General features: G+C 47.1%; 1 protein-coding gene across 1 annotated transcript in view; it reads right to left on the bottom strand.

Moving 5' to 3' along the window:
- The window catches only part of LOC142246082 (lipopolysaccharide-induced tumor necrosis factor-alpha factor homolog), a 46,553-nt gene extending 35,149 nt beyond the window's left edge, over positions 1-11,404 (bottom strand). Inside the window, exon 1 of the mRNA XM_075319103.1 lies at positions 11,319-11,404. The gene's annotated coding sequence lies outside the window, so the exon portion shown is untranslated. The remainder of the gene's footprint in view (positions 1-11,318) is intronic.
- Between the last annotated feature and the right edge of the window lie 11,316 nt (positions 11,405-22,720).

Genomic DNA, 22,720 nt, shown 5'->3' with positions numbered 1-22,720 from the left:
GTTGTCCTTGGTGGGATTGAACCCAGGACCCCAGCGCTGCAAGACTGCAGTGCAAACTACTGAGCCACCGTGCCATCATGCAGATATGTACACTCCATCTTTTGAGCCTTTCTATTCCCCTTCTTTATCATTGTAGCACATTATGAAATACATATCTGTAGCACCCCTGAAGCCACCAGGGAGCTAAAAAAGTACTGCATCCCTACCAGGATGCAGGGCCTACCCCTAGGGACCGAGAAGACCAGTGCCAGTAATAACAAAAACATTCCAGTTAATCCCTGTTTTCCCCAAATTCCCCATAGACTGGTGCCAGACTAGGGTTGGACCTAATGGATGGCCACCTAGAGGTGGAGCCGATCCAGTCAGCTAGACGACCAGGTGGGAGGGGCAGACAGTGGACAGAGAGAGTTGTTGGTGACGGATGGATAGAGTGAGTGAAGCACTGACAGGAGTGCGACAGTGACCTGAGGGCCCAGGCGTGTGGTTGCCGGTGGAGTATGGTGGAGTACTCCTGGTACCATAGCACCAACAGGGTACAGAATCCTAGTCAAGCAAACACTCCAGGTGTGGCGCCCTGGACAAGCCAGGTCGTCACAAGTACTACACGAACACACCCTACACCCCGGCTAGGCACACCAAAGCCAAAACACAAACCCTTGTTGCCTCCCTCCAGGGGCTGATGTCCACACCAGGGGGTGGGCCAGGCGGTTGGCCCCGCCCACCGAGGAGTTCACAGTCCTGGAGGCAGGAAAAGTGGGGAGTTGAGTTTTAGAGAGTGAAGTGGTAGGAGAGGAGACTGACAGTGTCCGGGTGTGTGGCCCGGGCACTCAGCAAGGTTGGGAGATGGTGGTGACCGTCTGTAGGAGAGGCTGATTGGAGTGAACCGTAAGGACCGGGGACGGGCGGTGGCCCGCCAGTACCGGATCGGGGAGTGAAGAGAAGCCAGCACCATTCGGCAGGGCCTACGGACCCCGACCAGGCTAGGAGTCGCCGTAAAACCGGTCAAATCCGTTAGCGAAGGGAACCTCCGGGGTTTTCCAGCAGCCAAGACCCGATTGAAGGCAACAGCTCACACCGTAGAAGGAAACACAGTCACCGCCAAGGCTACAGTTCCCAGGGCCAGAGCCTGCGGGCAAAAGGGGCTCCCTCAGCATCCATCTAAGCTGGGGAGTGGGTTACCGGTGGGAAGCCATTGGAACCGTAAACACAACACAGGTGCAGGGAAAGGCAGTCACCATCAACCTACCGGGAGGAGAACAACCGCAGCCGCCTGTGGGACCCGTCCATCCAGCCGTTTGTTTGACCAGAGACTCGGTGTGAATTACTGGCTGAGTGAGTACCACCGTGCCGTGCGGCACAGCGCTGCCCCCGCGACCCTGCAACTCACCAGGCCCCGTAACCCGCCTGCCATCCCTAAAACCCTCACCGGGGCTCCGAGACAACCAACCCCCTACCCACGGAGGGGAGAACCAACATCCAAGCTGCTCCCTGTCATCGCTCCCGGGATCCCCGTCCAGAGCAGCGGTGGTGTCACAACTTCACCACAACCGTGGGTGGCATCACGGACAATATCCCCAAAACCACACACCACCCCCCTTTCACTCACGGGCGAGGAATGCCGCTCGAGTCCCCGGGATCCGGCCCACCGCTCGGAGCCACCACTGAGCAGCAGCAGCCGGACCCGAGCAGTGGGTGAGCGCAGCGTCCCCTCCTCCGCCCGCGACACAGGCAGACCTGATAAAATCTGCACAGTGAGGGGACCATCAAGGACTTCACTGACCTTGAAGTTCGGAACTCAGTAGCAATGGGAGAACCAGAGAACAGGACCAGAGACTCCGACCCCATAGGGTTCATGTTACAGTCATATGGACTACCATTGAGAGACTACCAGGAGGGACCCCTAGACACAAAGCCACGGGGACCCACCAACCAAAGGCAGGTGCAGGGGAAAGAAGCCAAAACAGTGCTAAACAGGCACTGGGACTAAGGGGACCAGCGATCAAGACCAGCCTTTCTTGGGTGACCAGTTTCCATCTGACTGAGTAAGGGAACCAGTTACACTACAATCTCCCGTGTGGCCTACCTTCTTTCTGCACCCATCCACATCACCCATCCTCTGGGGCCCGGCCCTGCTTGCGGAGGGCTAACATCCAGGCTGCCACTACTACCAGCCCCAGTAATGAGAACTGTGCAGCGGTGGCTCCATCTACATAGCCACAACCCGCAAGTGGCGTCACATAATAAACTTTTATTTAATCTCCCCTGTAAATATACCCCTTTTAAAAAAGCGTCCCCAGGGACACTAAACCAGGCAACGGCCACCAAGTGACATCTCCCCAGCAATACACCGCCCGGGACAGAGTACCCCATAGCCCTGGGTGACACGTATCCATGGATACATTACCACGTACCCTAAACCAGATACTCTAAATGCAAAAAGCTTGATACGATTTTGGTTTCCTTCCAATAATGGGCAAATCCTCATCACTCAGCCTCATGTTATGGCTCTTTACATATCACATTAGGTTAGGTATAAAGAAGACAAATTAAGCAGATACAAGGAAAACCGTTGACGTCATCTGACTTCTTGGCTCCATCGCTAAAAATAACTACAGTCCAGTCGCATGACTTTTATGGCAACTCTATCAGTCAACAACAACCTTGCAGTTGTCAAGTAATTTCCAAAGGATTATGACCTTCTGTCACAATTTTAATAAACCAACAAAGAATGCTAAAGATGACAATATACATTAGATAAACTTGAGCACACACTGGTTCAGCTACAACTTTATCACCCAGATCTTCCAATACATATACACTCTTGGCTTGGCTGCACACTCGTGTCCTGAATAAGGTAAGAATAAGCATCTGCCAAACTCCTTTGGCAGTGGCTTATCTTGTTGTAAAATGATAGGACTGAGATATGAATTCCTTCTGTCATTTTTTGGTGGAGAATCAGGAGGCGCCTATAGAAAATAGGTTTTCTGCAATAATGTGACTTCGTTGAAAATTGACCCTCCATCTGTTTTCCTTGATGTACCTCTTACTTTCCCAGCGTTTTGTTGACCCATTCTCAACTTTGATATTTGTTGATGCCCTTAATTCTAAACTAGTTAATTTTAAAATCAACAAAATAGGAAAATGTCTAAATTTCAACTTCTAATATGTTGCTATGTTCTGTTGTGAATAAACTATGGCTGTAAGATTTCCAAATCATTGTGTACCGCCCCGCTCGCAGCAGCCTAGCTGCTCGGATCCGGACCTTCTGTGGGTGGCTCGAGGGTCTCCGGACCCTGGGGTCTCGCGGTCACTTCGATCAAAAAGGAGGGTTTTAGTGGTGGATGTAGGACGTATATGTACGGGCTCAGCCGTATTAAGTTCGTGACGCCACCCACGGTATGTGCTGAGGTTAGACACCACCACTACAGTTACGGGGCACCCGGGGGAGAGGTTATGCAGCAAGTTGTTAACCCCTCCATGGGAGGGATGGTGGCCCCGGCACCCGTTGGGGGTTTTTGGTGCAGGGAGATGGGCGACCGCAGGGTGCTGGTGTACTCACTATTTAAGGAAACACACAAGTCTCTAGTAAACCAAGGTGATGGTGGTCGGTGCCCGCAGCCGGCTGCGTTCTGGTCCCCCACCCAGCTGGTGGTCTGTCTTTCTCCTGCACCTTTGTAAGATTGTGGACTGCCTGTACTTGCAACTTCAGCAGTCCGCTCCCGGCTGGATGTGGCCTAAGGAGTCCTTGCCCGCAGACGCTGGCCCGTGGGATCTCTGAGCCCTGGCGGTGGCCTTCTATCCCCCTCGGTGGGCTGTTGTCTTCTAATAGGAACTTTGCGTGGGGCAGGACCTCTAGTACTGGCCTCAAATCGGTAAATTAACCGGTTCCAGTCGCTTCTTGTCCCAGCTTCAGGGTCCAAGTACCCCCCGTGTGCTCCGGTTTCCGGGTCGGTACCGGCGGGCCACTACCCTGTCCCGGTCCACCTCTGTTCCACCGAGCCGTCATCCCGGCTCCTGCAGACGGAGACCGCCGTCTGCCTCCTAGCCACTGGCACCAGGGCTCCTACCCTGGTGCCGTTCAATTTGGGGTATTCGCCTCTGCTGGAGCTGCACCCAGCTCCAGCCCACACTCCTCTCAAACTTGAACTCTAACTGTTCTGTCTACTTTCCCGCCCCCGGTCTGTCTAGACTCCTCGGTGGGCATCTTCCAACCGCCTGGTTCCGCCCCCTGGTGTGTCCATCTAGCCCTGAGGGGGGGTGACTAGGGTTTTGAAGGTTGGCTGATGTCACCTGTGAGGGAAAGGTGTAGTGCAGGGGCCTATCTGTGACTACCTGGCCCAGCCAGGGCGTCACAATTGCATTCCAGTTTTCTTGCTTTTTGAGCAATTGGCATTGCATTTTGAGTTAGTTTTTGAAGACTAGTTTTCTAGGCTTTCGATCTTACGTTACAATGGTGTTCATGGAACAAATATTTGCTGTATCACTGTAATTTCACCCAAGGATATGCTTTATTGTCCAAAGTCTGGACCATACACTGTGACCTACATATATGAGCTTCACAAATCAACTATCCACACTGGACTGCAGAAGAATGGAGGATTGTGGCCTACCAAAATAGTCAATAACATTTGGAACGTGACATAAGGCGCTAAAGTTAATCATAAATATGAGGGTTTTGAGGAATCAATAATGCTGATAGCAAAGCATTGAGTAAGAAAGTTGGCTGAATGTACTGATTTTGGTGGGACTTCTGACCATCAAATGTTTATGGTAGCTTCCATTTGATTCATAGGGAATAAATTTGCATGAATCTTAAAAACACTGGAAGACTTTTAATTGCTCGGAAAATACACATGGTGGACAGGAGAAAGTGAACTCTCCTGACCATATGAGCTTACACTGTACCAGAGAAAGGACTCTGCTGACCATATAAGCTTACGCTCTACAGGAGTGACAGACAGATGATATTGCTGACAATAAGAGCTTACACTCTATAGGACAGTGAGAGAGAGAGAATCATAGGAAGCTGGCTAAGTTGGGCGATGCTGCGGGCCCAGAGATGTAAGGAGAGTGTACAAGCAGCACAAGCCAGGGGCCTTTAATCTCCTGGCGACAAACTTTATGGATTTCAGGAAAATGGCGCTGCCACTAGCGCATGCACAAGTTGAGATCTCTACTCACCATCGACTCGATCTAGACTCACCAACTTCTTGAAATCCATCACCAGGAGATTAATGGCGCCTGCCTCGTGCTGTCAGTACACCCCCTCCTCACAACCCAGGGCCCACAACATCACCCCACCTATGACCCTGCTACACCGCCTCTGCAGTAAGCTACATTTGGCTTATAAGACGGAATATAACACTAGAAGATGGAAGATGGACACCCATTTTTACGTTAATTTTTTTCATATATTTCCTCCACTAAATAAATACCTGTGTGCTGTAAAATGGTCATAGTTAGGGCGAGGGGGCTGCAGAAGGAAACAAAAACAGGGGCGATTGGCCTTCAAACAAATGAGGGTCAGGTGTTTGACAATGCTGACCCACTACTAACCCCCATGTTTGATGTCACCTGTCAATTCACAGCTGACAAACCCCAAAAGTAATACCCTGATTGCCACTGCAGCAGGGCAATCGGAAGAGCTGGGCAATCGGAAGAGCTGGGTAAGCGCCAGAATTGGTGCATCTATTGGAAGTGATATTTCAGGGGTAGCTGTGGACTACTATTTTCAGGCTAGGAGGGGACAAAACTACCACAGGCCTTCCCAGCCTGATAATACCAGTCCCCGGCTGTTTGCTTTACCTTAGCTGGTTATCAAAATAGGTGGGAGCCCATATAATTTTTTTTTATCTTTATTGTTCAAAAGCAGTGGACAATCAACTTCCGCATGCAATAAAGCTTGTTGATTGACTACTCAAAAACCTTTCAACAAACTTTATTAAATGTATGAACAGTATCCGAACATCAAACTCTGATACAGACTTTTTTATTATTAAGTCAATGTTTGGGTCAAAACATCCAGACATCTGGTGTTTGGTACAAACCACAAACTTTACAAGATCATCAACAACTCTATATAATGGATGTGTACTACTAAATACAAAAAAGTGAAAACATTTGGGAGTGTAATTAAATTCTACTCGAATTTTAGAAAAATTGCATTTGCCAAAATGTTGACTTTGTAATTTACTTTCAACTAGATGAGGCAAAATTGTAGTTTGTGACATTTTTCTGAACCATAACACGTTAATAAAATTAAAAATAACTAAAAATATCTTTAAACTCCCCTTCATTCCTCTCCGCATCTTTAAATTACCATCGCTCATGCTAAAAAGATTGTGAAGGATTCTGCGCAAGCGTGCGAAAAGTAGAGATGAGCGGACCGGTCGCGGTTCGGCTCGAGGTCGGTTCGTCGAACGTTCGACGAACCGAACTCGAACTGCATAGGAAACAATGGCAGGCAATCACAAACCCATAAAAACACCTAGAAAACACCCTCAAAAGGTGTCCAAAAGGTGATAACTCACAACACAACACAAACACATGGGGAAGTGACAAGGACATATACTCATGTGAAAACAAAACAGCTGGACAAGGAAAAAGAGGACGAGACACAGATATAGGCATGGCATGCCCTTCTAAAATCATGTAAAACACCGCAAGGTGACTCCAAGCGGAGTCTCCCTTTTTTCCAAAAATTGGGCCACACAGACACCCCATCAGTGGCAGCACTTGTGCCCTAGTTGCAAACAGGATGTTTTGATTTGCATCAAGCACATTCAAAAATACGCTATTCTTAACCGTCCCCAGGATGACACCGGGGTAGGTAGCAAAGTCTTTCCTTATCCCAGCTCTGTTCATCTTGGATCATTTTTAAAAAACACAGCAAGCAAGGGTTACTCCAAGCGGAGTCTCCCTTTTTTCAAAAAATTGGGCCACACAGACACCTTATCAGTGGCAGCACTTGTGCCCTAGTTGCAAACAGGATGTTTTGATTTGCATCAAGCACATTCCAAATCCACAAGCATTTACTCTCCCCAGGATGACACCGGGGTAGTAAATTCCTTGTGGATCCATGACTTGTTCATTTTGATGAACGTTAGTCTGTCCACATTGTCACTGGACAGACGCGTGCGCTTATCTGTCAGCACACACCCAGCAGCACTGAACACACGTTCAGAGACAACGCTGGCAGCTGGACACGACAAAATCTTCAAGGCGTAACTGGAGAGCTCTGGCCATTTTTCTAGATTTGAAGCCCAAAAGGAGCAAGGCTCCATTTGCAAAGTCATGGCATCAATGTTCATTTGGAGATACTCCTGTATCATCCTCTCCAGCCGTTGACTATGTGTCAGACTTGTTGTCTCTGGTGGCCTTGCAAAGGAGGGTCTAAAAAAATTATGAAAAGATTCCATAAAATTGCTGTTACCAGCACCAGATACAGTCCTACTGGTACGGGTAGACTGTTGAAGATGACGAGACCGTCCCATGTTTGTCAAGTTACAACTGGGAGAATCACTCCCTGCACCTGCACGGTTGTTTGGTGGAAAAGCCGAGCTAAGATCGAGTAACAGCTTCTGCTGATACTCCTGCATACGTGCGTCCCTTTCTATGGCTGGAATTATGTCACAAAATTTGGACTTGTACCGGGGATCTAATAGTGTGGCAATCCAGTAGTCATCAACACTTCTAATTTTGACAATACGACTGTCATGTTGGAGGTAGTGCAACAAGAAGGCACTCATGTGTCTTGCGCAGCCATGCGGACCAAGTCCACGCTGTGTTTGTGGCATAGAGGTGCTACCCGTTCTTTGTTCCTCTGACATCTCCCCCCAACCTCTTTCAACTGAAATTTGACCAAGGTCTCCCTCATCTGCTGAGTCTTCCATGTCCATGGACATTTCGTCCTCCATTTCTTCATGTTCTCCTGCACCTTCCTCAACATTTTGCCTGCTACTATGTGCCCTTGTTGATCACTGTCCCCCATGGTCCCATGCCTGCTGCGTTGGTGATGATGAACGTCTGGACCTTGGTGATGTTGTTGTCCCTTGCGCATATGAATCCTCCTGTAGTTCCTCCCCTTTATGTTGTCCCACCCCCTGACTCCGAATAGTGTTTAGCGTGTGCTCCAGCATGTAAATGACTGGAATTGTCATGCTGATAATTGCATTGTCAGCGCTAAACATATTCGTCGCCATGTCGAAACTGTGCAGAAGGGTGCATAGGTCCTTGATCTGAGACCACTCCATCAGGGTGATCTGCCCCACCTCTGCATCTCGTTGGCCCAGGCTATACGTCATGACGTATTGCACCAGGGCTCGGCGGTGCTGCCACAGTCGCTGTAACATGTGGAGAGTCGAATTTCAGCGTGTCGCCACATCGCATTTCAGGCGATGAACCGGCAGGCCGAAAGACTTCTGGAGAGATGCAAGTCGCTCAGCTGCGGCGGTTGAACGGCGGAAGTGAGCAGACAGTTTTCATGCCCTGGTCAGAAGGCCATCTAGGCCGGGATAGTGTGTTAAAAATTGCTGGACAACAAGGTTCAACACGTGAGCCATACAAGGTACGTGTGTCACCTTGCCCAGGCGAAGGGCCGCACCCATGTTTGCAGCATTGTCGCACACGGCCTTACCAGGCTGCAGGTTGAGTGGAGACAACCATTTATTAAACTCTGACCGCAGAGCTGACCACAACTCCTCAGCTGTGTGACTCCTATTCCCAAAACATGTTAAGCTAAAGACCGCCTGATGCCGTTGCGCTCTGCTGCCAGCATAGTAATGAGGGGTGCGTGATTCCTTCTGCGCAGTGAGAACCAGATGAGGTGGAGGAGGCAGAAGCAGTGGCGGAACTTGGACAGAGAGGATTGACACACAAGTCGTGGGGACGGCAAGACATGTGCAGCAGACCCTTCACCATCTATCACCATAGTTACCCAGTGCCCAGTCAGCGACATGTAACGTCCCTGTCCATGCTTACTGGTCCAAGTATTGGTGGTGAAATGCACCCGTTCACACACAGAGTTTCTCAAGGAAGCGGTGATGTTGTGTGCGACATGCTGGTGTAGCGTGGGCACACCTTTCTTAGAGAAGTAGTGGCGACTAGGCATCTGGTACTGGGGCACAGTGACAGACATAAGGTCTCTAAAATCCTGTGTGTCCACTAGGCCGAAAGGCAGCATTTCGGTAGCCAAGAGCTTACAGAGGGATAGAGTCAACCTCTTAGCTTGGTCATGGGTCGCAGGAAGTGGCCTTTTATTTGACCACATCTGAGGGACAGAGATCTGGCTGCTGTGTGTAGACTGTGTTGAGTAGGGTGTCCCTGTAAAAATGCAGGTTTGTGAGGAAAGTGCAGGCGGAGACATGATGTTGCCTTCATCCAACGTTGGTGCTATCGATGTCTGAGAGAGCTGTACACACTCACTTGTTTCCCCTTCCAAACCAACCGACGACCTACCAAGCAAACTGCCTGTTGCGGTTACAGTGGTGGAAGTTGTGCGTGGAAAACCAGGTGTGACAGCTGTCCCCACAGTCCTAGAAGATGAAGAGCGCGCGGATGCACTGGAAGGGGCAGGCCGTGGATGGTTCGCTCCGCTAGGCCGCATTGCAGCACGGTGAGCTTCCCACCGGGACCTATGATATTTATTCATGTGACGATTCATGGAAGAAGTTGTCAAACTGCTGAGGTTTTGACCTCTAACAAAATCATGACAAATTTTACACATCACATAATTTGGGCGATCTTTTTCTATGTCAAAAAAGGACCAGGCTAGGCAAGGCTTAGAGGGCATGCGACCTGCTGAGCCCCCCCGACTAGTGCTCAGAGGCAGAGTGGTGGCTGATGATGCAGTTGTAGACGTACTACCAGTGCTCCGACTGTCCAGGAAGGCGCAAGGTAACTTCGTCGTCGGTTGCATCCTCCTCCACCGCCTCTGTTGACCTCCTCGAGTGCCTGACTGGGGGTTGACAGTAGGTGGGATCTAGAACGTCATCAATAGTTGTGTTTGCACTCCCCTCCCCCTCAGACCGAGGCTCTTCTTGCCCTGACCAAATATTTAAGTTGTCATCCCAATCTGGTATCTGCGTCTCATCTTCATCAGTATGTTCCTCATTGTCTATAACCACAGGTGTTACAGTTTGTGACAAAGGGTCAACATTATGCTCAGAAACTTGGTCCTCACGGCCTGAATCAGAGTCACAAAGGTTCTGGGCATCACTGCAGACCATTTCCTGTTCTGTACTCACTGTAGCTTGGGAGCAGACCTCTGATTCCCAGGCTATAGTGTGACTGAACAGCTCTGCAGGCTCAGCCATCTCAGTTCCACCATACTGTGCAGGGCTGATGGAGACTTCAGAGCTGGGAGAAAGCAAGTTTGATTGGGATGACAACTCAGAGGACTGGTGTTTTTTGGATGCGGTACTTGAAGTGGCTGAGAGGGCACTTGTTGGACCACTTGAGATCCATTCAAGCATTTTCCTTTTTTGGCCATCATCTACCTTTGTTCCTGTTGTTCGTGTCCATAAAAAAGGGAGCACATTGGATTGTCCACGGTAAGTATTATCCTAATTTATCCTGATCTGCTCATCTCTAGTACTAAAGATATGAATAATTGGGGAGAGGCAGGGACTTTATTAATGAGAACTACTGTATTCTTCTGTTGGGCCTGACATATGTTGATGTCCATGGCAAGTGCACTATAATAAACTAAAAAAAAATTGCCAGCACGTCTTAATCTCATAGTCTGAATATTGTAGGTCATGTTCAGTATGCACCAGTTCAAAAATAGCAGTTGCACTAAATTAAAGGGAAGGAGAAAAAACAAGTATGTACCGATGGTGAACATTGGAGTATGAATACACATTACTGCCAAGAAAACATGTGCCAAGATACCACTTCAAGGTGTAATTTTTGTTCAAGTAAATTTAGCCACCTTTATTTGCTAAGTAACTCATTTAAAAAAAAAAAATAAGTCATGTTTTCTTGGCAGTAATTCGGAATCATATTCCAATGTTCACCATCTACTTGTTTTTTTCTCCTTCCCTTTACTTGAGTGCAACTGCTATTTTGGATAAAGTGCACTATAATAGACTGAATATTTTAGGCATACAGTATATATTAGAAATACATATTACGTAGCTGTAGCTTCACAGTAGGTTTCTCTGGACTCCCTAATGTATTCAATATTGTAGACGGCAGCTCTCCACTCCCAGGACAGTCAGTCATCTATAGTATTTAATAACTACTTGGAACAATTTGTCTTAAATATTTGTATTTAATGAAAACAAAGACAAGTGGATAAATTATTAAAATATTCGTACCTGCTAATATCCTGATCCTTGATCCGAAACGACTGAGTGATCTGTAGAGACAAACGTATGATACCATAAAACAGAGGAGAGGCGAGTCAAAGTTTAACCAACTAATCAGATAACTGAATAAAGAATGGAAAGAGTGACAGGGTATTACACAACGTATTACAGTCGCTTCCCATTTGTCATGTTATGACCGCAGTTCACTGCCAAGCTCAGATACTATATAGTGGAGAAAAGGGATTTTAACGTTCCGAGGCTCAAAACGCAGCGGTAGTACACCAAAACCAACATTTATCATATGCCTTTTCTAGAACATTTGTGTTGGAGTTTTCTATATTGGCTCCAATATTGAAAAATCATCTGAAAACGCTTCGCATGACCCAAGCCTTTATGATGTGCCATTCCAAAATACAGGTTTTCCATGAAAGTAGATGCCGGTATATTTTTCCCAATTCTATGCGGCTGAGACATTAATACCTCTATGTACATGTAATTGACACATGAATGAAAATTAAATAATTACCTTCAAAAGGAAAAATATCAGTCAACGACATTTCGATGTTAATGTTTGTCATTGTGTTTTTACATTGATGTGTCTACAGGAAACATCTTCATTCTTATGTCAACATAGCTCGGTCAGTTTGCAATTAATTAATAGAAGCTTAGGTTTATGATGTAGAAATAAAATATGGCTGTTATTTTATTATTACATATTACAATTCAGTTCTTAACGTTTTGTTCTTTTTTTTAATTTGGGATAATTTTTTTTTTGCTCACAGCTTATTTTCCAGTTTCAGGACAGAGCACTGGATTAAATAATATATCATTGTAACTGTCACAATGCTTCATTCAGTCCTATTGCCTCAGGGGTATAATACTCAGCCAATAGCCATGCAGTCTGCCTTTACCAATATCTCAAGAAAAAAGGGTCTCCATCTAAATAGCTCCTTGGATTTGAGCTTGGTGACCATATTGGACATCACCTTTCTAACAATTCCATTTGTGAAATTTCTTCCTTCCTAACTATTCCACAATCCACTGTTCGTGGTATTATTGTAAAAGGATCAGCATCAACTCGACCACAAAATGGGAACCATGTAGGGCTGTCAAGTGCTGAGGAGCAGAGGGCAGAATAGTCAACAACGCTGACTCCTAAATTGCAAAGTCCAAGAATAATAATCACCACAAACACATACATAATATATAAAATCTATAATATATTATATATATATATATATATATATATATATATATTAATATATATATATATATATATATATATATATATATATATATATATATATATATATATATATATATATATATATATATATATATATATATATATATATATATATATTTTACACATTCATATATTTTCTATATAATGTTATATATAAAAAGAAAAAAAAAATCTATATCTATATCTTTTTTTTTCATGCTACCATTTGTATCTACATTACTTATCAGTTGACCAGAAATCATTTAGTCCGTATGTGGGTTTTTTTTTCAAGCAAAACAAAAATTTTGCACATTTAAGCTTCTCACTGTTGCTCTTTATTTACATCAATAGCAAATGTGAATGTGTAGACTATAAAAAGGCAAAATGGAAGTTGTTTTTTTTCATTCATACAATCTGTTAATATCTTAAATACGCAGCTTACAACAAGCCATAATAAATATCAGTAAACCCACCTAACATAAAAAGTCAGACCGTGCTTTCTATATAAAATTCTAATACATTTTTGTATATAAATATTTAAAACAAAAAACACCACCAGCCACCTTTTTAAATGGCACCAATGAGTTTGCATCAGGGAGGTTATGAAGCAGTAGGAATGGTCCCGATCCTGGAATAATTCATCTTAAACATCTTAATAAAATGTAAATTGCTGAGTGACCATTCATTACAGCATTTCCCACTTCAATGTAAAGTGACCTCTGGCCCTCCATTAGAAAGAAAACGTGCGGCATCGTTAAGTGAGGCGAATGTGAACAAAAGGCATCAGAGGTGTGCAATTAGCATCGAATTAAATTACTAAAGTTCCATTTGTGTGTTTATAATGCTGAAGTGTCCAATAAATCGTTTGGGTAAATTAGAGTCTTTTGTACTTGAAGATGCGACAGTCACAACGTGGGCAAAAATGATCCACATCTTTTGTAGCGTTTATACAGAAAGGAATGAAGCAGCATCCAGCTGCAAACCTAGGAAAGAGCCAAACAAAAGCAGTGATTATTTAGCGTCAATATGAAGTCCCCACATCTTATGTGTAATGGTGGTCTTTAGCAACATGATTACATTGAAGTATGAGAGGGTGGTACCCAGTTGAAACAGAAATGGTCTTCTGGGGGGCAGGGCACTTCTAGTACAATGAATATTCGTGGTCTTGTACGATTGTGTCACTGGTCCAGCACCTCCCATGTTCTTTCCATCGCTGTCCTCCTCCTTCCCAGCCCAGTGTGGATGACACACCCTTTGTCATCCACACAGGCAGTCATTGAGCTCCTGCGCAGGTGCACTTTCATCTGCTCTGCTGAGGGCAGATCAATGTATTTTAGTGCGCATGCATGGGTAGTCTTTACCCTTTCCTCGCCTCTGCACATTACAATACTTTGATATGCCCTCAGTAGGGATATCAAAGTGCGCCCGCACTGGATGCCAATGGAGGCCTGTTTGGAAGATGCAGGACAAGTCATTCATGCACTTAATAGCCCTCTGCGTTTGTACTCCTACACCATACTGGCTGGTGACCGTTTCATGCAGCGTTAGTTAAATCCGCCATTTACATTGATGGCTGGCCCATACAATACAAGCACTTTTTACCATTGACCTTTTGTGGCACCCCCATTTCCTCACATTGTAAACTTGTGGCCAGGAACCTCACTCCTCTTTGTTTCTATTGAATGGTGTAACTAATGTCTGTGTACTGCCCCAGCAGTGGTCGAACCGCTCAGACCCAGGTGTCGCTACTCATGGCTCGAGGGTCTTCGAACCCGGGGGCTCAAGGTCACTCTAAAACGTGATGGGGTGGGGGGGGTTATTTACAGGGGAATTAGATAGTTTGTGATGTCACCCATGGTGTGAGGTAATAGGGAGTACCGCCGCTGCTGTTGGGAGTACTCGGGGTGATTGAGTGGGGCAGCCAGATGACGTTACCGTCCACGGGTAGGAAGGGTGGGGGGGGAGGTCCCAGGACTCTGGATGGTGGGATGGATTGCAGGGGGAGCACGCACTGGCAGGTAGCAGGGGGGGTAATTAGGTACTCACTCAGAAGGAAAGCAGACGCTGACAATGTGGTAAACCAAGTCTCTGGGTGCCGCTGCTCTATTGGGGGAGCTCGTCCGGGTTCCGTCCCCTGCAGTACTTCCTGATGGTCCGGAGCCTGCCTCCGTGCACAGATTGTATAGTGTCCAAGTGGCCCGTAAGCTTGAAGCTGTCCGGGGCCCGCTCCCTACTATGGGTAGTAGAGGAGATTGCTCTCAGGAGCTCACGCTTGGGATTTCAGTTGGCTGCTTTGCTTGGAAAGCCCTATCCCCCTCGTTGCGCTATTGCCCCCGATCTCTGAGCTTCGTGGGGCCAGTCCATAAAGGTCCTATCCTCCACAGGTTAATTGCCAGGTTGCTTGAAGCCTCTCCCCGACCTAGGGTCCAGTACCCAGACGTGCTTTCGGACCCAGACCGGCTATTGGACTGCAACTGCCAACCGTCCCCTCCTAGACTAAGCCAGGCATCCAGTCCCAATATCCCGCGACTGGGTCTCAGACTCCTTCAGGTCCAGACCACCGTCTGCAACCCAATCTTCTCCTCCCTGGGAGCCACACGTTCCCTCCTAGCTCCTCACTGCTCCATTTCAGAAACGCATCAAACACAAATTTAATATGCACATAAGTATATCAAAGCCAGATACCAGAAAGTATCAAACACAGCAGCTTCATATAAAGCATTGTGCCACCTGCAATGTGATGCAGATGGCACCTGCAGACCTCAGATTACTATACAAGCTGCAAAACTGAGGCATTCTCTCCCTACTCTGCAGTAACTAAAGCTGCAAACCTCTGAGGCACACTCGTGGCGCCCCTGAGGGTCCAGTCGCCACAGAGGTATTGTACCTCAGCCAGGTGTAATATCCCATTCCCTGGTAAGGAGGAGCACACAGATCACAGTATACACACACACACACACACACACACACTATAGCTACACTTTATCAGGCCGTGGTGAGGGCGAGATTGCTCCTTAAGGCAATCAGTCCCAGAGCCAGTCTGCAGGTGGGGTTAGATAGTGGGTGGACAAAGTAGGAAGCGGAGGGAAGAGGTCCTTAAGACAGGAGCTGGAGGAGCTCGCCCTAGGACAAGGAGGAAGAAGGGGTCCTAAAGCCACGGGAAGTGAGATCCACCCGTGGGCTCGCTTCCACAGCTGACTCACTGGTGTGGAGTGACTTGGCCAGAAAGGGGACTGGCCCTTAGACTAGTGGAGAACAACCAGGCTCAGCTAGCAAAACCGGAAGCTGAGATGACTTCACATGCCGAACCCACACGTGAATCTACTGAAAAGGTGACCACAGAGGGCAAGAGGATTAGGCAGAAGAGCCTCCCAAACAGGGTCTGCAAACACCGGCTCAGGGCACTGTGTGTGAGACGCAGGGCAGGAGGGCGAAGCCAGCGTTGGAAGATGACCATGAAAGGGACACAGAAAAGGTACACCAATCTTGTGCCTCCAAACTACCTGGGGATCGACTGGATTCCATCACTGCAGGATTCAGCACTCCAAGAGCAGCATTTGACTGGCTGGCTGTGATAATCTGGAACTGACAACTGAGTAAAAGAGCTAATGACTGCATCCCACTGTGTCCCAGACTTGTTGCCTGCGCTGCCAGCCCCGCACTGTTTTAATACTTCACTGGCCAACCACTGCCGACGGCTGCCCTGGGGTCCCAGCTCCACCTGTGGGCAGCTGTACCATCTCAGCTGCGTCACCATCTGCCCCAGCGGTCCTGTCTAAGCAGCGTTGGCCATACCTGGCCAAATACCATGGGTGGCATCACGATTCATCATCCCGTGTAAATATCCCCCACTCATTTAAAATGACACTGCCATGGTCACGGAGTCGGGCCCTGCCGCCGTTACCTCCCAACAGAACCAGCCTGGTTTCGAGTGTCTCCACCAGACGGGCCCTGGTAGGGCGTATCACTCTCCCTACTCTGCAGTAACTATACAAGCTGCAGACATTTCTGCTTTACAATAGTTTTCAACTGGATGTTGGTGGGAGGGCGCACACCCAATTGAAATTAGCGCTGCCTACTGGTGGGCTCTCTGCTTTTTGGGCCTGGTTGCACATCCTGGGAACACGATTGTTACACCTGGTTAAAAATGGTTCAGACAGGTTTCCTTTAAAATAAGCAAAAATGGTTGTGAAAATCTCCTCATACTCCGTAGAAACAGTTGTGATTACCCAGACAGAAGAGGCTATTGAATTGCACGGTCACCATATGAATGCATGGCAGGAACTCACCCCAAAAACATAATGGCAAGACATAAAAGCCAGGTAAACAGTCCTGAATTAAAGCTGACTCTTGTCGTTACAATCTCATGACATGAAGGACATGTTGTTAGACTAGGAGAATCAACCAGACGTCCACCTGGTAAAGGAAAGGAAAGGAAAAAAAAAAAAGTTACTTCTGTTTACAAATGTAACATCGGACAAATCGTAATGAACAAAGAGGTAGAGCATCAGCCATAAGTATAATTTAGTTTGAATAATTCGAGATATTGACATTTTCTATTTTTTGCTGTGGATGTTTTTACAAAACTAGCAAGAAGTCTCAGTAAGATTTACAGCAACGTATATAAAAATATCTTGACTCAATATTAATATATCAGTTTCAGAAAAGCTCATGTAACGAAAAAAAACCCAAAAAAAACAAAACCAAAAAACACTACAGCTGCACTGCTTGTTACTTTTGCAAAAAGTTCCCCTCTAGTTCTTTCACCAAAATGACCAAATCAGATTTGCTTACACTGTCTTTGCGGTTTTGTCTCCAGCCCATAATCCATTCTCTTCCTATTAAGCCCTCTCAGTCATACCCATAATTTAAAAAGGTGGATGCCTATCTCCAAGATCCCATCCCAATATGTAGTACCGTAGGTGTAGTGATAATATTAGCAAATATCTCCAATTAAAAATGTAGTATAGATCTAATTAGTGTAGCTTAGATATCCATGGTTACAAACACTAGCAACGATCAGTATAGAAGTTGTTGTATATATGGCTACATATATATGGCTACCCCACCACTGCCCTGCACATAAAAAGGTAAGCGACATGGCTAATCAGGAGAACCATATTTCTAATTGATTGGGAGGCATTATCAATATTGTTACACCTACTTCATATTGGGATAGAAGATTTGAAATGGGAATACCCTCTTTAAAAAGGCAAAATTGTGACTAAACTAAAGCAGCAAAATTTGTGAATACTAACATTATCAGTCCCAAATCATTTGGCAACTACAGTACAGACATTAATACATTTACATATACTCCTACGGTTATATTATACACAGAATTCAAGCATACCTGCTGGTGTGGCACCCCTGAGGCTTCAGTCGCCACAGGGTACTGCATCTCATTTAAGGTGCAGTATTCATCCTGGATAAAGAGGTGGTTATTCACTGGTGTTTATCACATTAACGCAACACACAGTTTAGGTGCTTTCCCAGCTTAGAAGCCAGCCACTTGGACTTTTCAAATTGCTAAAACAACTGCCTGGGTGGCAGGGCAGCACTGGGGAAGTAAAATGGACACACAGACATTTACCTCAGAACAGCGACAGACTCCATACAGTCTGGGACATGGAGGAACACTGTCACCGAGGGGAGTGTGTTCTGATCAGGAGACCACAAAAGATCTTACAAAAATCCCATAAAAAAAAAAAAAAAAAAAAGGGTAGAAGATAATACACAAGAGTAGTTGGAAACTTAGGTCGCTGCAATCCACTGACTACACAGACACAACTAGAAGTCGCAGTGGAGCATTCCTAACGAACCTAGATGCCTCGTCACCGCCGGAAAATTGACCTCAAAGATGAAATGAGGAATCCTGACTTGCCTCAGAGCAAACCCAAAAGGAAAGTCAAAGCCCCCAACATAAGGACGGTGATGTAAGAAAAAAAAAACAAAGAAACCCCACAAAACACACAGATGGTAGATCTAGAAATAAGTGAGGCCCTGCTAGCTAGATACAAAAGTATAGGATAGATTGCTGGTTGCAGCCAGTAAAAACCCTGAATAAATACTAACACCTGATCATCAATTTCCTAAAAGATCACAAGATCTTCCTCCCACTATATCAGGAAGTCTTGTGCAAATACATTTAAATAGAAAAGATAACTACAAATACACACGAGATACAAAAATACAAAAGTTCTTAGGGTACAGTCACACTTTTTTAGCGACGCACCAGCGATCCCACCAGCGATCTGACCGGGTCAGGATCGCTGGTGCATCGCTACATGGTCGCTGGTGAGCTGTCAAACAGGCAGATCTCACCAGCGACCAGCGACCAGCCCCCAGCCAGCAGCGACGCGTGGAAGCGATGCTGCACTTGGTAACTAAGGTAAATATCGGGTAACCAAGGGCTTGGTTACCCGATATTTACGTTGGTCACCAGCGCACACCGCTTAGCGCTGGCTCCCTGCACTCCTAGCCACAGTACACATCGGGTTAATAAGCAAACATTTGCTTATTTACCTGATGTGTAACTCCGGCTACGTGTGCAGGGAGCCAGCACTGGCAGCGTGAGAGCGGCGGACGCTGGTAACGAAGGTAAATATCGGATAACCAAGGAAAGGGCTTCCCTTGGTTACCCCATATTTACGTTGGTTACAGCTTACCGCAGGCTGCCAGACGCCGGCTCCCTGCACATTCAGATCGTTGCTCTCTCGCTGTCACTCACAGCGATGTGTGCTTCACAGCGGGAGAGCAACGTCCAAAACAAATGAACCAGCACTGTGTGTGTAACGAGCAGCGATCTCACAGCAGGGGCCAGATCGCTGCTTAGTGTCACACAGAGTGAGATCGCTAATGAGGTCACTGCTGCGTCACAAAAACCATGACTCAGCAGCGATCTCGATAGCGATCTCGCTAAACTTCACCCGACTTCATTGTCATACTGCGGCTCTGTCTGGGTGTCGCGTACTGTGATTAGCGGTCACCCGTGATGGAATGAATCCCTGAGTGACTGAAGTGAGAAGCGCGATTTGCGCTGCCGTCACCCAGGGTACCCGAGGCCAGCGACTTGCTGTCACAGTTGGAAGATCCAGCGGTGGCTGCGAGTAACCTCAGTGACAGCACAGCTGATCGCGCTACTCACCTCAGTTGCTGCATGGAGCTGTCAGGAGCGGCGGTGTTCTTCTGCAGCTCCTGTCACCTTCATGTAGCAGAGCTGGAAGCGACACGGGACCTCCGTGGATTAAGCCGGACATGGATGGGTTTTTGGGGCTTAATAAAGTGGTGAACGAGGGTATTTGTTAGTGTTTTTTATTGCAAATAAAGGATTTTTCGTTGTGTGTGTTTATTAACTTTAAATTACTGGTTAATCATTGGAGGTGTCTTAGACGCCTGCAATGATTAATCTAGGACTTGGTGGCAGCTATGGGTTGCTGCCATTAACTCATTACCCCGATTGCCAATGCACCAGGGCAAAATCGGGAAGAGCCGGGTAGAGTTCCAGAACTATCGCATCTAATGGATGCGGCAATTCTAGGCGGCTGCTGGCTGATAGTTAGGCTGGGGAGCTCCCCATAACGTGGAGCTCCCCATCCTGAGAATACCAGCCTTCAGCCTTATGGCTTCATCCTGTCTGGTATCAAAATTGGGGGGGACCGCATGTATTTTTTTTTTTTTTAATTTATTTTCCTGCACAGTATATACCCGCCCACCGGCTGCTGTGATTGGTTGCAGTGAGACAGCTGTCACTCAGCGTGTGGGCGTGTCTAACTGCAACCAATCATAGGCGCCTGTGGGCGGGGGGGGGAAAGCAGGGAATAAGAGATTGAATAATGAGCGGCCGGCTTTTTCAAATTAATTGAAGCCACGTATCTTTGGAACAGCTGTTCTTCGCCGCGCTGATGATCGGGAATCCGTGAGTATGCGACAGGGGAAGATACAGACAGAGTGCCAAAGGGATGATGACGACTGAACAGCAGAGAGAAAAAAAAAACAAACCCCGACAGTTAGTTTAAAAACGCACACGGATAGTACGTGATGAATACAGATATGCTACGTGTGCCATCCGTGCAGGCACGGACCCATTGACTTCAGCAGGTCCATGCCTGCGTGCTGACCGCAAAAAACGGACATGTCGGCCGTGTGGGAAAACGCACACGTACTAACCACACGGACGCACGTTCCGTGTGATTTTACGTGTGTGTGCCATCTACCATAGGGCAACATGTCTCAGTGTCTCCGGTATGTGCAAAAACGTACCAAACACGTACCGGAGGCACGGATGTGTATTGCAGGCCTCAGGCATAGCTGCAGACTCAGAATGACATGGAAACAAAACCGATGCAAAAAAGGAACAAAAAAACCCACTGCGGAAATCAATCATGGAATATCTAAAAAGGTGCTGCAAATAGGCAAATAAAACCTACTGGGAAAGGCAAAAGCCTAAAGGCTGGAGGACACATTCAGGACATCTTAACATGGAGCAGAAACCATCACCGGCAAAGGATAGACAGTGAATGCCTTCCTATGTCCTCCCACGATGGACTCCATAGACTTCCTGAAACAGCAATCATCTCCAACACCTGTCTAAGCGACATATGCAGAATCAGACTCACTACCAGCACCAGCCACCAGAGGGAGCCCAGAAACACTGTCGGGATCAGCACCATCTCTGATGATATTCACAACAGGAGTGCTTTAGAACGCCCTCGGGACCAGCTGAAGGGAGTGTTTCAGAGCTCCTTCAGGGAAAACAGGAGTAGATTTTCAGACAGCAGAACAGCAACACCGGTGCAACATAGAGAGAAGCAGGAGTTCACGGTCGCTGAGGTGTGAGCTAGGAGCTCCCTTGGGACCGGCGCTGACGGGAGCAGAGTGCTAGGTTAGAGGGGACTTTATGGCCTTTTAACAAATCTGCCGGGTGAGGAGATTCCAGGTTTCCTTCACCCATCTCAAGTGCCCGGGGCACAGCAGCAAAGAGCCAGGAGCTGTGACCACGGTCCTGTCCAAGAAAGGATTCGCGTTGCCTGCTATACGGGACAAGACTTAAACACCGATCAGGAGTCCCTGTAGAGCTTTATGTCAAAGGGATTCACCACATAGCGCAAGGAGGAAAGGTCTCACAGTTCACAACACCAGTGGTAGCCTCCAAACTATCCGGGATCGACCGGAGTCCATCACAGCAAGGACCGGCACTCCAAGGGCAACATAAAAGTGAGTAAAGAGAACTTTGACTGCATCTGGTGTGTTGTCCCTATCATTGCCGTCACCCCTGCGTTTCGGTGCAATAGACTACCACCACCACCACCACCATCCTCCTCCTCCTCCCTGGGGCCAGGCTCTGCCTGTGAAGAGCTGAACCATCCGAGCTGCACTGTCATCTGCCCAGCAGAGAAGTCCCGCAGCGGCAGCTAGCGCTGGCCGCGCACCACAGGTGGCGTCATGAACAACTACCCCCATCTCCAGCCTTTTTATTGACACCCGGGGGGTGGGGTGTCACGGAATCGGGCAAGGCCAGCGCAGCGTCCCAGGAAAAGCACCGCGGTCCAGTGGAGAGTAACACCCGACCCAGTGGGCGTGTCACTGGCATGTCCGAAGTGGAAAACAAGTGATTTAGCAGGCAAAATAAAAAAAAAAAAAAAAACCCACACACAAAAACACAACAGTAAAACTAGGGGACAGCTTGCTCAATTCCTTCGGTAGGACATGAATGGCCCATTGCCAATCATCTCCTTTTGTAGCTGCTTGGTAGACTGGAGCTCTTACCTAGAACATTAAGTCTCTAACCATCTTGGACCTTCGGCAATATTTGAATACATTGTATCAGCTCTGTATATGGCAGGAGAGATTATATATCTAATATATAAAAGGTGTGTGTGTGTGTGTGTGTGTGTGTGTGTGTGTGTGTGTGTGTGTGTGTGTGTCCGTGTGTCCGCACCGTCTCATTTACAAATCACAAGATTTTGCACAGACGCCTCATGCGTCGTAGACTGTTTTGATGGGAAAATGTAATCCCTCGCTTTACAGTTACCGTATTTTTCGGACCATAAGATGCACTTTTATCCCCCCAAATGTTTGGGGAAAGTGTGGGGGGGGTGTGCATCTTATGGTCTGAATATAGGGCTGCGGCCGGGAATGAGGGTGCTGCGGTGTAGCGTGTCATCGGCGGCATGAGCAGGCTGTA

This window comes from Anomaloglossus baeobatrachus, chromosome 7 (genome assembly GCF_048569485.1).
Source record: "Anomaloglossus baeobatrachus isolate aAnoBae1 chromosome 7, aAnoBae1.hap1, whole genome shotgun sequence".
Lineage (NCBI taxonomy): Eukaryota > Metazoa > Chordata > Amphibia > Anura > Aromobatidae > Anomaloglossus > Anomaloglossus baeobatrachus.
This window is presented reverse-complemented; position numbering and strand designations above follow the sequence as displayed.